General features: G+C 51.6%; 1 pseudogene; it reads left to right on the top strand.

Moving 5' to 3' along the window:
• Positions 1 to 311: 311 nt before the first annotated feature.
• On the top strand, positions 312 to 3293 carry LOC144168601 (rab GTPase-activating protein 1 pseudogene; annotated as a pseudogene).
• The last annotated feature ends 11493 nt before the right edge of the window (positions 3294 to 14786 follow it).

Here is a 14786-nt window from a genome sequence, read left to right as displayed (position 1 = left end):
GTGACGCCGGTTGCGGCGAAGCTTGCAACCCACCCTCGAAGAACAATGTAACCCCGTGAAATTGTCGTGCGAGCCCTGGAACATCTCTGCCCGCTAAGAACCAAGCAGGAAGCTGCCACAATGGTGTCCGGCTGACGCTAGGCATAGCTGCGCGATCACGCAGCAAAGAACGCGAGCTGTCACCGCAATCGCCAGCGACCTGCTCACCGCGACGCCGTAGACGCCCTTGAAGACTACCGCGTAGCGCAGACACGTCGACCACTTCTCGAGAACGCCGAAATCAAGCGAAAAAGTGAAGGACAAAACCCACCATGGCTGAGGGAGCTCCACACAAAGGTTGGAGCCATGAAATGGAGGAACAAAATGAAAAGGGTGAGATTAAGACACCTTCAGAGTGTTCCCAAGAGGAAATACCTCCAGATGCAAAGCAAAGGATGCCATCCATGGAGTCGGGATCAGAGCTGTCTTGTGGAGAGCCGGAATTCGGAGACATTGCGTACTTGGGCTGTGCAGCCATCAATGCGCCTCGAAGTGAGCTGGAGATTCAGCGAAACATGGCCATCCTCAACACTCAATCGGCAGATCAGCACATCCAGGTAGCCCTCGTGATACCGGCAGACCTCGAAGGCACCGTCACTGTGTTCGAAAGCAGCACGCGGAGCGAAGTGGCAAGTTTCCCTGTCCAGCGAATTCTGTTCTGTGCCAGAGGAGCGCAGGGTTCGACAGAGCAGCACTGCTTTGCATTCACATGCTCGCACGGGAACAGCGCAGAAGAGGCCATCTTCCAGTGCCATGTCTTCCGATGCACAAAAGGAGGCCCCCTTGCTGTACACAGCGTGCTTCAGAGTTTCGCTGAGGCCTTTCGTGGGCGGTCTAGACAGCCACTGGGAAGCCAGGAAGGGTCCGCCCCCCTCAGCTCTATTGGCACTGGCGTGCCGAACAATGAACAAGTGTTCACTTTTGAAGCCTCCCTGGACGTGCGCGAGGAAGACCGAAAGGGCAACTTCTCGGCCTGTGCTCGAGACAAGGACTCTTTCAAGTTCAGATCCAACGTTGAGAAAATGGTTCATGTGACAGTTCAACAGAAGACGGCCACTCGGGAGCTCGGCATTGAAAGGTGCTTTGGAATGCTCGTTTGTCCTGGACGACATGTGAAGCACAGTGATATGCAACTCATTGGCATGGTGACCATGGCAAAGTCTTCTGGAGGAACAGAACCAACAATTTACCAAATTACAGGCCGATGGAACCCTCAAGAGCCAGCTTTTGAACTACTCAACACGGAAACTACACGACACTCTAAAGTGTACCTGACTGTGGCTGTGGATTTGGTGGTGACCGGTGTGAAGGAACCTATTAGATTTGCCATTGAGACAAAAGCTAAGATCTTTCCTCAGGCAGAGAAGTTCTGGTACTTCGGACGCAAGCCTTTCCAAGAAGAGTTCTTCCTGCGGTTGAAAGAAGTCCAGCCCGGGGAAACCAGCCAGGGCCACCGCTGGGAGGTGGTTGGCGTGAACAGTCGCAGCCAGATTCGCCGCAAGGCCGCCCTCTCCCTCGCCCTGGACCAGAACAGTCCCAGCAAGGAGTCCTCACGAGACTCCACGACGGGTGGTGTCGACTCCGACCTGGAGGAGCCGTTGCTGAGTGGAACAGGAGAGGTGAGCAAGGACTGCCCTGCTCATGAGCTAGAGGACTGGGCTCAGGTGCTAGACCTGTGGAGAAAGGCGGGGCTAGAGGCGGGGCCCCCCAAGGCCCTGGGCCCCCTGGTACGAGCCGCCGGTGTGCCTGAGGCCCTTAGAGGGGAAGTGTGGCAGCTGCTGGCAGGTGCCGCCCAGGACCCGCAAGCAGCCCAGGCTTACCGGCTACTGCTAACACGTGACTGCCCATGCGAGGGGGTCATCCAGCGGGATCTGCACCGCACCTTTCCGGCGCACGAGTTTTTCCGGGACGCAGCTGGCCAGGACGCCCTCTACAAGATCTGCAAGGCATATGCAGTCCAGGACCCCGAAGTGGGCTACTGTCAGGGGCTGTCATTTCTAGCTGCTGCCCTTCTCCTGCATATGCCCGAAGAGCAAGCCTTTGGAGTGTTTTGCAAGGTCATGTCTGGTTACGGCCTGCGAGACCTGTTTCGCAATTCCTTCGAGTGCCTCCACCTCAAGCTTTTTCAACTAGAACGACTTATGGAGGATCAGCTTCCTCAGCTCCACACTCACTTCCTGGACCTTGGAGTGGAAGCCCACATGTTTGGCTCCCAGTGGTTCCTAACACTCTTCACGGCCAAGTTTCCATTGCACGTAGTCTTCTTCATCTTAGACTTGTTCCTTCTTGATGGCATAGACACGCTGTTCCAGGTTGCAGTTGCCTTGCTAACGCTATCTTGCCGGGACCTGTTGGCCCTTGACTTTGAAGGAGTGCTGAAGCACTTCAGGGTGGCAGTCCCCAAGAAATACCGCTCCGAAGAGGCGGCTAAGTTGCTACTGAAGACTGCTGTTGGCATTAAGGTGAAGAAACTGAAGCGGTACGAGCGGGAGTACCAGGCGCACAAAGAACAAGAACGTCAATTGCAGGATCCTATCCAGGTTCTGAAGAGAGAAAAGCAACGCCTGATGGAGAGCAACTTACGGCTTGAGCGCGAGAACGACGAGTTGGCTCATGAGCTGGTCACAAGCAAGATTCAGATGCAAAAGGACTTGGACGCTTCTGAAGACAAGGCTGAGCTCCTTGGGAAAGAGCTTCAGACCGCCGCAGCGTCACTAGAGGAGCTGGAGGAAGAGAAGCACCGGTTGGACACCGAAGTCAGCCAGCTGAAGGAACTGTGCCGACGGGAGCTACAAAGCGCAGAGACAGAAACCGTGCGCAACACGGCTATCTTGACTGAGTATAAGCAGATCTGCCGCCAGCTGGGTGAGCAGCTGGAGCGGGAGCAGCGCCGGACCAAGGATTCACTGAAGACACTGCAGGCGAGCGTGTGCCCGAGATGCGCGGCGCACCTGGAACGCACTCTGGAGGAGCAAGGCGGCCAGCAGCAGCCGCAGTCGCCGGGCGGAGACTGTGACCGGGTCCAGGAAAACGCCCAGGTGCGCCAGCTCGAGTTGGAACTGGCTCAGGCTAAGCTGGCCCTGGTTGAAGCGCACTGTCGCAACCAGGACTTGGCTCATCAGCTGAGCTGTACATCAGCAGAGCTGCAGTCGTCCAAGAGTACGTGGCTGCGCAAAACCTTGTCCTCCATTCGAGAGGCGGCTCGCAAGGAGCCTGCTGCGGCGGGCACCACAAAGGAGACCACGGTGCCCTGATGAGGTCAGCCCTGTTGGGCCCTCAGCCCACATCAGCAGAGGCTGTACATGGTCATCCACTTTGATGACAATTTGGCAGTACAGTGTTCGGTGGGGGGAGGGGGGGGGAGGAGATGGCTTATCAGGAAGTCAGCCTGCCCACGTCACATCCACAGAAAATCCGAGCCACGAATCATGGGACAGCGTCCTGTTGATGCTGATGGGCTTCGTGGGAATGCTCATTTCCTGAACTTGGCACACGACCGAGACTTGGAACTTGGAAATTCATACAAAATGGTTACGACGCAGTGTAAGAGTCGCATAGACCTAGTCTTAGAAAATGCTAATCTCATTGGTCTTTGTGCAAGTCTGCAATGGTACCATTTTTGCGTACACCAAATAAACCCCGTAAGCATTATGCAAACCTGTGTACCTGTCTATACAACCGGTGGCGTGTCTCCAAACGCTTCGCTGCACAGCGCGCCACGTGACGTGTGTGATGTCAATGCCCGTGCTATTCCATTGAGCTGCTGCTAAAACCATCTCGCCATTCGGGCTCTGTGGCCTCGAGGATGAGTTCTGGATACTAGCACTGACGGGCTGGGTTCGAGCCTCTGCGGGTTTGCTGTAATTTTTTTATTATTGCAAATTGTTTTCTTTTAACTGAATCCTTTTTTTATTGCAGAACTCAATCCTGCGTGTTGTATTGTTATAAATGGCGATTTGGTGTGTTTTAGATCGCTCTATGTGCAGTGCCCAGGCCACGACCACGTTTAATTAACGTTCCGTATCACGCGAAGACACATGTCACGTGGGGTGGTGTGCAGCGAAGCGCTTGAAATTACGCAACACTGTAAGCATTATGCAAACCTGTGTGCCTGTGTATGCGCACCGTGTGCTGAACAAAACAATTTAATGATATCGTGATTGCAAACCATCTATTTTTGCAATGAAAGAACTACCGCCCTGCAGTGCGGAAGTAGGTGCGGGGAAGTGGGTAATTTTGTCGTAGAAAATGTGCTTTCGCGCGTCTGTTCGTAGTCCCTCGTAGATAATTCCACACAGGCATATGCATGAAAAAGGCCCGAAATGTAAAAAAATCGGGCCAATCCACCCCGTGAATGTTGTTGGCAAGCAAAGCTGTAAACGGCACACGCAACGAATAGCCATGCGAAGTCACTTAAATTCATTCACGTCGCTCTAGAAATAGTAAACCAGAGAGAAGTGAAATGTGCTTAACCACACCCTTTATTACTTCCAAGAAATATTCTTGGTTAGCTTAAGTCAATGCATGATGCATGGACGCTGGTTGGTTGAGTTGTATTGGTGTAGCACATGAGCGGAAACTATTTTTTATAAATTAAAGGAAGCTCAAATCCGGCGTTCGACGATGTCATTTCTCCGTCTCTGCCACCGCGAACGGAGGCGACGAGATCATCGAGATCGGCTCATACAATCCGGCTCCTTCCCACACCCGACGCGTCTTCACCTAATGCACCCGAAACTCTACGAAGCCGAATGTAAATTTCGCTCAGAAGTAGGAACACTCCGCCACATAATCGGAGTGTGCGACTTTAGCGCTGAGCACCATGGTCTCTTTCCGTCAACTACCCAACAAGAGCAATGGGAGATTCTGCTGCCCTTGCCCCTCTCTGCCTACCCAGCTTCAGCTGGTGAACAGAGCACAGGCGGCGCGGACTGCGTATCGGCTCCAGGGAGGAATGAACCACTCCCTTGGGTCTCACTTTGTGCCATTCAGAAAAAAAGGAGGGAATATTTCTATTAAAATTTCTGAACGGCCCAGAGTGAGACCCAGGGGAGTGGTTCATTCCTTCCTGGAGCCGATACGCAGTCCGCGCCGCCTGTGCTCTGTCCACCAGCTGAAGCTGGGTAGGCAGAGAGCGGCTGGACAGCAGCATCTCCCATTGCTCTGGTTGGGTAGTTGACGGAAAGAGACCAGGGTCCTCAGGGCTAAAGTCGCACACTCCGATTATGTGACGGAGTGTTCGTACTTCTGAGCGAAATTTACATTCGGCTTAGTAGAGTTTCGGGTGCATTAGGTGAAGACGCGTCGGGTGTGGGAAGGAGCCAGATTGTATGAGCAGTAGGGTAGCTTGTTGTTCTTTGGAAAGGCCAGGGTAAGGCGAAGGTAAGGTCTGTCTTTGAGGGCGATAATGCTGGGTTATCTCCCTGAACGAGATCAGCCGGTGACTGTCCTCGTACAGCTCCATAGCACGGGGAGTAAAAGCGCAGGCTTGTTGGTGGGTGTATTCGTTGACCTCCATGGAAGCGTGAGCGGATGTCCAGATGAAGTGAATGAAACTGTTTGGGGAGTGGTTTTTAAGCTCACGCAACGCAGGTCGGGACACCCAGCCCTACTGGTAATTCCGGTAGGCTTGTTGGGAATCGGTGACTACTTTCCGAACCCCTGGTTGAGTGGCAGCCAAGGTGGTGGCTCCCTCTTTTGCTGCCGTCATGTCTTTGGTCTTGAGTAAGGCACACGCAAGGAGGTTGATTCTGGAGGTAGCCACGATGATGGCGTACTGCTGCCCTCGATGTTGGGAGGCGCCTGCGTAGGTGACTGCATGATCCCCACCGAGGGTGGTGTTGAGTGCTTGAGCCTGTGCTTGTTGGCGACCCTCGTCGTGTGAGGGATTCATATTCCTAAGCAACGGGAGCACCTTTAGTTCTTGTCCCCAAGAGTCCTGGGAGTACATCAAGCGGAGTGACATTCTGTGCTACCCAGCCAATCTGGTGAAGGATGCGGCGACCCGCCGCAGTTCTGCTCAATCGAAGCTTCTGGTTAGAAAAAATGACCCTGTATCAGCTCTTCCACCATGTTGTGGAGCCCCTTGCTTAGCAGGCTCTCTGTTGACGCACTCATGGGAAGGCCTGCTAAACAAATGGCCGGCTCAACTACCTTTCTAATCATTATATCTGGCATCTTTGTGTGCTCTTTGCCCATAAGAAGACAGGGGGTTGACGTAGGTGATTCTCGAGAGGACGAAAGCTTGAATTAATCGAAAGGTATCAGATTGCTTGAGGCCTCGCTTCTTGGCGGCAACTCGCCTGATCATGTGTATGATTTGATTGATGCCGTGTTTGAGGCGCTGCAAGGATACGTCACCCTTGGTGTTGGCCTGGAGCTGTAGGCCCAGGATCTTGATTCTGGGGCTTGGAGGGATCGCCTGGCCATCATGGCGTATTTGAATGTGTTTCTTGATGTGTCATTTGGCGTGAGGCCGGACGACAAGGAGCTGTGATTTTTTACGTCAACAGTGGAGGCCACAGGTTTTAGCACATTGGTGTACTAGAAGTGAGATGTCATGCGTTGGTGGGAGCTTTCTTTAATTTTTGCTACTCCTAGCTCATGCGCAAGGCGTGCACAGGGCTGCTAGACGGGCTGTTGGCGGAGCGCACAGCGGCGTGAAAGGTTGCGTGACGCTATCACGTGGCATTCAGCGAGAATGCAGGGGGTAAGCCCGTGGATGTGCTTGGTGAGTGCACCCACCACCTGTCTTCCCCGTCTCAGCGTGGGCTTGTAGCTAAATCGGTAAGACAACAGGCTCTCGCTTTGTTACTCTATTAGTTACAGGTTCGATTCCTGGCGGCGCCAGTAAATTCTTTTATTTGATCGCGGGAGTTTTCTGTTGACACCAAGGGTCGCGAAAGAACCCTTGGGGGTAGAGGTAAAAAGCTTGGCTTTAAAAATCTTTGACACCACGACAGACACGCTACACCCACTACCAGCCACCTGCTCCGATATCTTAGCGCACTATCGCCACACCCGCCGAGAATACCCTCCTCCACACCCCACACTCACCAGCGAAGAATCCCGCATCTGGCGACGTCTCCAAACAAATACATTGTACAACGTTACCATCCTGACTCATATTTCCCGCAGCCGTTTCCCTACAACTGCGCTGACTGCCACTCCTCAGCCAAAACAACCCACCTCGTATTCTCCGTCCCACACCACCCATACCCACTCCCCTCACCTACTCCCCATTAGTGGGAATGCGCGCTGCCCAGCTCGGACATGCAGGACCTGCAAAACCTGAGCCAGCGAACCACCCGAGGAGCGACAGAACATGGCTACCTGGGCCGCGGCGACCGCCCATTTGCTCTAAATCTGTAAAATTAACGTTTGTTTCTCCTCCTCCTCCTCCTCCTCCTCCTCCTTAATGTGGAGGGCTATCATGTTGAAGCTGCATCCGGGTTATCAGGCAAGACTAGCAATAAAAGGGTACGAGTTATTTTGATTACTTCACAACTTGAAGCGCTCGGAAATCGAGCACACGCAGAAGGCCCGGCGTCTCGCATTAATTCGCAATACAAGTTTCACTGAACATGAATTGTCACGAAGGTTGTGCGACAGTCCAGCTACATTCGTACGACTTCTGCGTGGTGCAGATGGGTAACGCGGGCACTCTGTCGTTCGAAAAGCTCTGGGGAAAGGTTGCGAAAAAGCATTTGGACGGGTCCGTCTGATGATGATGATGAAACAACATTTATTGAGCCCAAAAGATTTGGTGGTGCCCACAGGCACCAGACGGGGGTGGTTCCCTATTCACGGGACCCATATGTCGCCAACAACTCCGGGCCCCTGGCTACCAGGGCTAGCTGGGTCGGCAGGGCCGGGCTGGACAGCATGGTCTCCCATCGCTCAAGGAGTGGGGGTGGGGAAGTGGAGGTAGGATAGGGGGGTGTAGGGGAGGGAGTGGGGGGAACTGGACTCTTGAGGAACGTGCATTCCGCCATGACGTGCGACAGGGTGCCTTCGGTCTGCTTGCAGAAAGGACAGGTGGCGTCGTGTAACTCGGGATACATTCGATGGCCGTCTGACATGTCACTTACAAACGCAATACCGAGTATACTCAGAGTACTCTCTTAGGCGTTCACTGGCGGTTGCGAGAAATTGCCCTGCAAGAACATCTTCGGTAGATAAGTACTACCAACCTCTAAATTCGTCTTGGGATTGACACTCGATCGCATGAGAGAGAGAGAGAGAGAGAGAGAGAGAGAGAGAGAGAGAGAGAGAGAGAGAGAGAGAGAGAGAGAGAGAGAGAGAGAGAGAGAGAGAGAGAGAGAGAGAGAGAGATGGCGATTTCGCAATAGCGGTTCCCTGGGGGGTTTTCGTTTCTTTGTGAGTGGCTTACAGCGAACACTAAATCCAGAGGAGCTCGCCTCGTTCGAACAGCGGATTTTGGGTCGTTAGTCGACCAACGTATTTATAAAGCTCTAAAACAAAACAATGAAGTATAGCACGTGTTTACGCGCCTTCAACGTGGGACAAAGTTCAACCAACGTCTGGAAGCGAATCCTGTGCTCTTGCAATAACCTCCTTGTAGAAATTCATAATTTCGTTCTAGGTGAGTCAATTGGCGCGGGGATGTTTTTGGTACCTTATGATACAAGACTCGGAGCTACATAGCTGTGCACGTGCGCCCATGGTGCGCTAATATGAAAAAAAAAAAGATAAGTTATTTACTCGTTCTATAATGCACGAGAATGTTTCAGAACCGAAGGCGATAACATTTCCTTATATATGCAGGCCAGTCATTCATAACTGTCCCTAAGTTTATTCAAGAATGATCGCCGTTGGTAACAATTCTTTTAACTAAGCCCCCGCGCTGTTAATGGCCCATAATTAAGCTGTATTCCCATTACCTTCAATCGCCACCTTATTTTAACGACTTTTCTGCGTCAGAGTGTCGGCTGTTTATCTCCGCACACGCTGAACACTTGCGTTAAACTTTGGGGCCTGCCAACGGTAGAGCATTATAGGCGGGCCTTCAAAAGCTCCTAACGGCCGCTTTGAAGTGCTCTTTGCGCGCACACTTCCTGCACCGAGGTTGCACTGCCGCGGAGGGCGCACCCAAGAAATCCGTGAGCGGTCAATGCCTTGGATGCTGTAAACAGCCTTGGTTTGGTACCGGCCGCGGAAACACAGAAAACGCTTTCCTTGGAAGGCTGCGGCAAGCCAGAAACGACACATTATAGACTCGGAGTGATTTATTCCAACCTCGCGTCATGTTGTGGGGCTTTATTTCCTTTTTTTTTGTTTATTTATCGCAGTTACTCTCCAACATTTGGTTTCTTTGCAGTCTCGCTACTCCGAACTGTTCTCGTTCTTTTATTTTTACTTGCTGTCTACCGCGAAATCTTGAGACGAGACGGTCCAAGTTCCTAAAACGCGTGCTTGGAATAGTGGTCGAGGGAAAAAGAGGAGCGTGGGGAAAGAATTTGTCTATACCCGCTAGGAAACGTGTTCTCCGGGTTGGAATATATCCGTGAGCACGGAGTGTGCGACCGTAGAGCAAATACATCGCAAAAGCCAGACGAGTGAATAAAAAGGAGAGCCACCACGAAGCGAGGAAAACAGGAGGGGGTGCGCCACGACTGGAATGTCTGGAGGTCCGGGCCCTACTCGGATGTTCAGGCTATTGACTTAGCTTTGCAAGAAAACGAGCGCTCCCCATCCATCTCTGTCAAGGCCATGAAACTATTCGCCTGCGGCCGAGCTGCTGTAGGAGCCGTCGATGGGAGCGGCCAAGCACCGCCGCCACCGTCGCACCGTTATGTCTCCGACCTTTAAGGATCGTGAAAACGGATAGGGGAATAGAGGGAAGGAGAGAGATAGAGTCAAATCGCTTTTGTAAGAAAGTGTTGGGAATCTTCCATGGTAGGAACCGTAAAAAACGAAATGAGCCGCCAACGCAGGACGGGCTGAAATAGCAAACAGACGGAAGAACGCAAATAAAAGCAAAATGGACGGGGAAAAAAAAAAAAAAACGGGGGAAGTGATGGGCGTGAGTGTCTGTGGCAGAGATGGAGATGGGGAGAGGGGGAAAGTAGGGGAGGAGGAGTATGAATGCGGGGAGAAGGAAGCGGGCATTAGTCCCCCTTTTGTTGCCCTCATAGCTGGCTCGGTGGGACAATCACCCCTCGTCGGGATCGTTTGCGCCGCCGTCAGTGTCGCCTCTCCCGGATGCTGTCAGCCTCGTGCAGCCGAAAGGAGGAGGGCACCACCTCACCAGAGCGCGTGAGGGGTGCGGCTGACATCCGATACGCCGGCACATTGCGCGCAGAGAAGACGACGAGGATCGACCCGATGAGTGCTAAAGATCACCGGGAGAAAAAACAAAGGGACGACGAGAAGTGGGGATGGCAGAAGGGGATGACAGGAGGGCCAATGACTTCTTAAGCATCCTTGCCCTCTCCCTCTTTTTCATTTCAATCCCGCTCTGGTTCCTCTCATCCGTAACCCGAACCCGCTCGTCATCCGGCGGATGCATTTAACAGTTAATGATTCCTACCGGCTTTTAGCGCTAGGCGTGATTAGGCGTGGGCGTAGAATGACTGTTGAAAAAGCCAGAGAGTCGCACGCCAGTGAGTTCCCGGTATCCTCGTTGTGTTAGCATGAGTGCTGGGAGGAGTAAGAGGCGGGGTGTGCTACGTTTTATCGTTGCGTGCGTCACCCCGGGCCGTTGGCATCGTCATTAAGCTTTGTGTACATAAATCTCCTCTCGTATTGTGCGTCCGTTATCGAATTTTCCGCTGGAGAAACAGTAAGCGTGGCGCGTCTCGGAAAAGTCTGGATGTATTTCTGCTGAGTTGGAGGTACAAGAAAGCACAAAAGTAAGATGTATGGAGAAATGCCTGACCGAGTGCATAGTGCTAATGAGGGCAAATACCTTTTTTTGAGGCATAAGGATAAATGATGCCCCCTGCCAAGGCTCTCTGTTTATTAGCGACGAAGGTCCCTCCTTTGCACAAGTTTTAAATGATCCAACGAATTCAAAAAGGTGATTCAGAAGGTAGGTAAAATTCCTTTTTCTTAAGGTACAAACAACGAGAGAGGCAGCAATGTTTGAACCGAAATTCAAAAAAAAAAAAAAAAGAAGTCTAAGGCAACAATTTGTACGTACTTCGTAGTTTACTAAAAAACGTTTGGATGACAAGCAATCTTTAACTTAGCATCCAACTGGCTCTATAAGGAGTTTTAGTGAGTTTTCCTCCTCCTCCTCCTCCTCCTCCTCATCTCTCTCTCTCTCTCTCTCTCTCTCTCTCTCTCTCTCTCTCTCTCTCTCTCTGTTCCGGAAACTAAGCTAATGAGCATGTCGTCACAGGAGCTGGGGCATTAATGAGGGTACCGGTGGGTAATTGGAACATTTTTTTACGGCGCCCACATAAAGGTCAGACAACCCGAGATAGCGACAACAACAACAAGAAAGAAACAAAGACAAGGACATTTCTCCTGCTTGTTGTCCGTTATGGGTTCGCTTCCGCATTGTTAGGGTGCCATGATGTGCAAACAGTCGCTAACGGCAATCCCCCCAGAAGATCGGTAAAGGTTGTTTTTCGGCGTACCCGTAACGACTGTTATCGACCAGCTTGTGCTTCTGCAAAAAAAGCGATAGTATGTTACTTCTAATTTTATAAATTTTTAGCTAACTATCTTTCATTGGCGTTTCGGACTTGGCTGGCTTTCAAAAGATCAGGCGCGCGAATTTGACCTTATCTTTTCTGTATCGGCTCTCGTTTTCTTTTTTGTTTATCACTTCCTGAGCCCATAAACCAATTTGGGATGCGTAACTCAAGAAAAGAGGTCTTTGCGCCATTGTTGGAAATGCGTAGCTTAAGGGTATCAGTACTATACCTTTCAAAGCCTCGCATTTTTTAGGGCTGCATGAAAGGTTAGGTTACGCTTAAATCGACTTTGCTGGGGAGGGCCTGCCGTGTATCTACGTCCCGGTTTGACTACTTCGAATGACGTTGCCTGAAAGTGCCTATTTGGCGCGCCCGAATAAATATATGGGCTGGAAGCGCTCGAGGAACGTTTCTTATAACACTATAAGCCGATCGGTGTAGGGTTTTGTACAGCTTTGTAAGATGCTGCGCCAGCAACTATCGCAGGTATCGTTGTTTTTCTTTATGGCTCACTTCATTCCAAAGATATCTCTTTTCGCGCACACTTCGTTCTCCATCACTGGCACTTCTTGCTTTGACAGCACGTTCTAATACGGTGTACCGAATGCATTGGAAGAACCTACCTAGTAATATAACAAATGGAGGTAAGTCACTCTCGCGGAGTCATGGAAACTGCAGCAAGTTGGAATATTTTTGTCTGTTTTGCTATCAAAACGCAGCAAAGATACAGATTTATTAAAGCGTAAGCCTTCTTAGTGGGACCGACCGAAAAGCTTTGATAAGATCTCTGCACACACGGCGTGGGCGTGAAACCGGGTTTCCATTGTGCCAAAACGGTTGTTGGAAAACCGCGAGAAAGGAACGGTTATAGATAAGACAAATACACGCATAGATCATCAAGAAGGAGCTCAATAGTATACCTTTATCTTATAAACCATATCGTTATACAATTAGATTGTGCTTAGATGCCTTTATGTAGTGCGCACAAAATGGTCGCACGGTTTCGTTCTTCGTTTGCGATTTGAGTATTTGAAGGTATGACGGTCGATCGGACGCTCTTTCGGCAAATGTTGGAGGCACTTTTAGCGGAGGTTTTGACGCAATTTTGATGCTTGAAAAGCTTTCGCACTTCTCTCGACTTTCTTCAGGAAGGGATGGCAAAGTTTTTTGTAGCCCGATCTTCTCCCCCAACGTTGGGTGTTCGGCTAGTTGGTTTCCCAGTATTCAGAGACTGTGTGTGGTGCCGCCATTGATTCAGCATCCCCTTCGTATGCGCTGTATATTTCGTGCTTCATTTTATTCTCGTTGATGGTGCAGATGTAATAAGTGTCCTTGAATTCTGTGCATAAACATCGTCAACGAAAATTACGGACGGCACCTAAGTCTGCCCGTTCGTGAGAATGCGAATGCATAGATGTGCTGCATGCACGGCGTTTGCCAGATTCGTCTGCTATCTGACCACACACATTCGGCTGCAGGAGCTGCCGCAATCGTTGTAGCCGTAGACGTGGAACCCGACGATATCGAAGCAGGGAGGATCAAGAGTGGCCCGAGTGCGAAGCTCGGCACGGCGCGTTCTAGGATCACCCGTCCTCTTCTCATCAAAGCGTAACGTTAGGCCTAACGTCAGGCCGGAACATACCTGCGTTTTCCCCTTCCCTCAGTGCCACCGGTTATTTTGAGATTTTTTTTCTGATGTGCGGCGCGTGCCTGAAGCCGCGAGGCGCGTCGCAGGCGATGGGAATTCTTCTCGTTGCTAAACGCCGACAACGTTTTTAACAGCGGAGCTGTTGTAGGTCGAGCCTCTTCGCCCGTCTGCTGTAGGTCCTGCGTCACGTAGGGGTAAGAGAAGGTGCCCAGACCAACCGATACAGGACGCAGCGGTCTCGCCGGAGCAGGTTTCTCTACATCCCGCTAGGAGAGGGAGAAGGAAGGTAGCCTCCCGCAGCTGAGGTTTAGCTGCCAATTCCTTTGCGCCAACCGTGGAATTTGCGCGGCGAGGGCGCTGCCGTTCTCGTCCGAGCGCCCGTTGACGTTCGAGCCTACACAAAAGAGCGACATCTCCGCTGTTCCAGCAGATTTCACAGTGAGTAGATCTGGGTTTCATTTTTTTTTCTACGCTTTCGCACCAAATATGAGTGCAGACGACGGAAAGAGTGAAGTCAGGGTACCTTATATGGAGCACATAATGCACCCATTACGTTACAGTTTCAGAGATATTAAGGGCGAGAAAGAGTGCAAGCGAACCTGAAACTTGCGCGTTCCAGGTTCGAAGAAATAATAAAACGTGGGCTTCGAGCTCCAAAAGAAGGCGGGGAAAAATAAATCAATCGCAAATCCGATGTAGATACACTTAGAAGCTACAAAATTAAGACTGCGGAACAATGGGAGACTGTTCTGCTCAGCTCCACACCGGAGGCACAGCTGACAGCAGTCCGGATGGCCGAAGCCGCTGCGAGGATCCAAGGAATCCTGGCTGACGGATGAGGGAGGGAGACCGTCCAAGTCGTCTACCCTTCAGAACCCATCTCGGGCATCATGGAGGAAAAAAAAGCTTAGGAGAGGCCCCCAGCTATCCCCGCGCATTGGCAAAAGTGTGGAGGAAGTCACGTGTTTTCGGCGGCCATTGGAAGTCGCGTTAGCAACGGCGTCCTAGCAACAGCCCGCCCTCCGTTCGCCAGTCATGGAGGAAAGGCAGCGCCTGCCTTGTCGTCCTATTGCGAAGATTGCTGCTTCGCTTTGCTGCGCTGTGGTCTTGCGGAACTCGAAAAGGATGCTGCGAGTTGCGACAGCTGCGCCGATGTGAATACGTCATTTAATTTCTACTTGCAAGTGCACCTTGTACCGCGTCAAGCTTTTGCTCCGGTCGCGATCACGACGCGCCTATTGAAGTGCAGATATCGTGAACGCGCCGTCCCGTCGTACGCGCGGACACCCGTCAGGTAGATTTTCGGGAAGTGATACATGGTGTGCAGTACGTAGGCGACTTGCAACCGAACGATTCGCAACTCAATTTTTTGGTTATCGCCGCTGCAATATATAGTTTGCTAGGCCGGCAATGCGCGGCAGCGCCTTTGCAAC

The sequence above is a fragment of the Haemaphysalis longicornis genome, unplaced genomic scaffold, assembly GCF_048455015.1.
Source record: "Haemaphysalis longicornis isolate Haplotype H1 unplaced genomic scaffold, Haemaphysalis longicornis Haplotype H1 scaffold_2, whole genome shotgun sequence".
Lineage (NCBI taxonomy): Eukaryota > Metazoa > Arthropoda > Arachnida > Ixodida > Ixodidae > Haemaphysalis > Haemaphysalis longicornis.
Note: the sequence above shows the minus strand (reverse complement) of the source record. Positions and strands in the feature narration are given on the sequence as shown.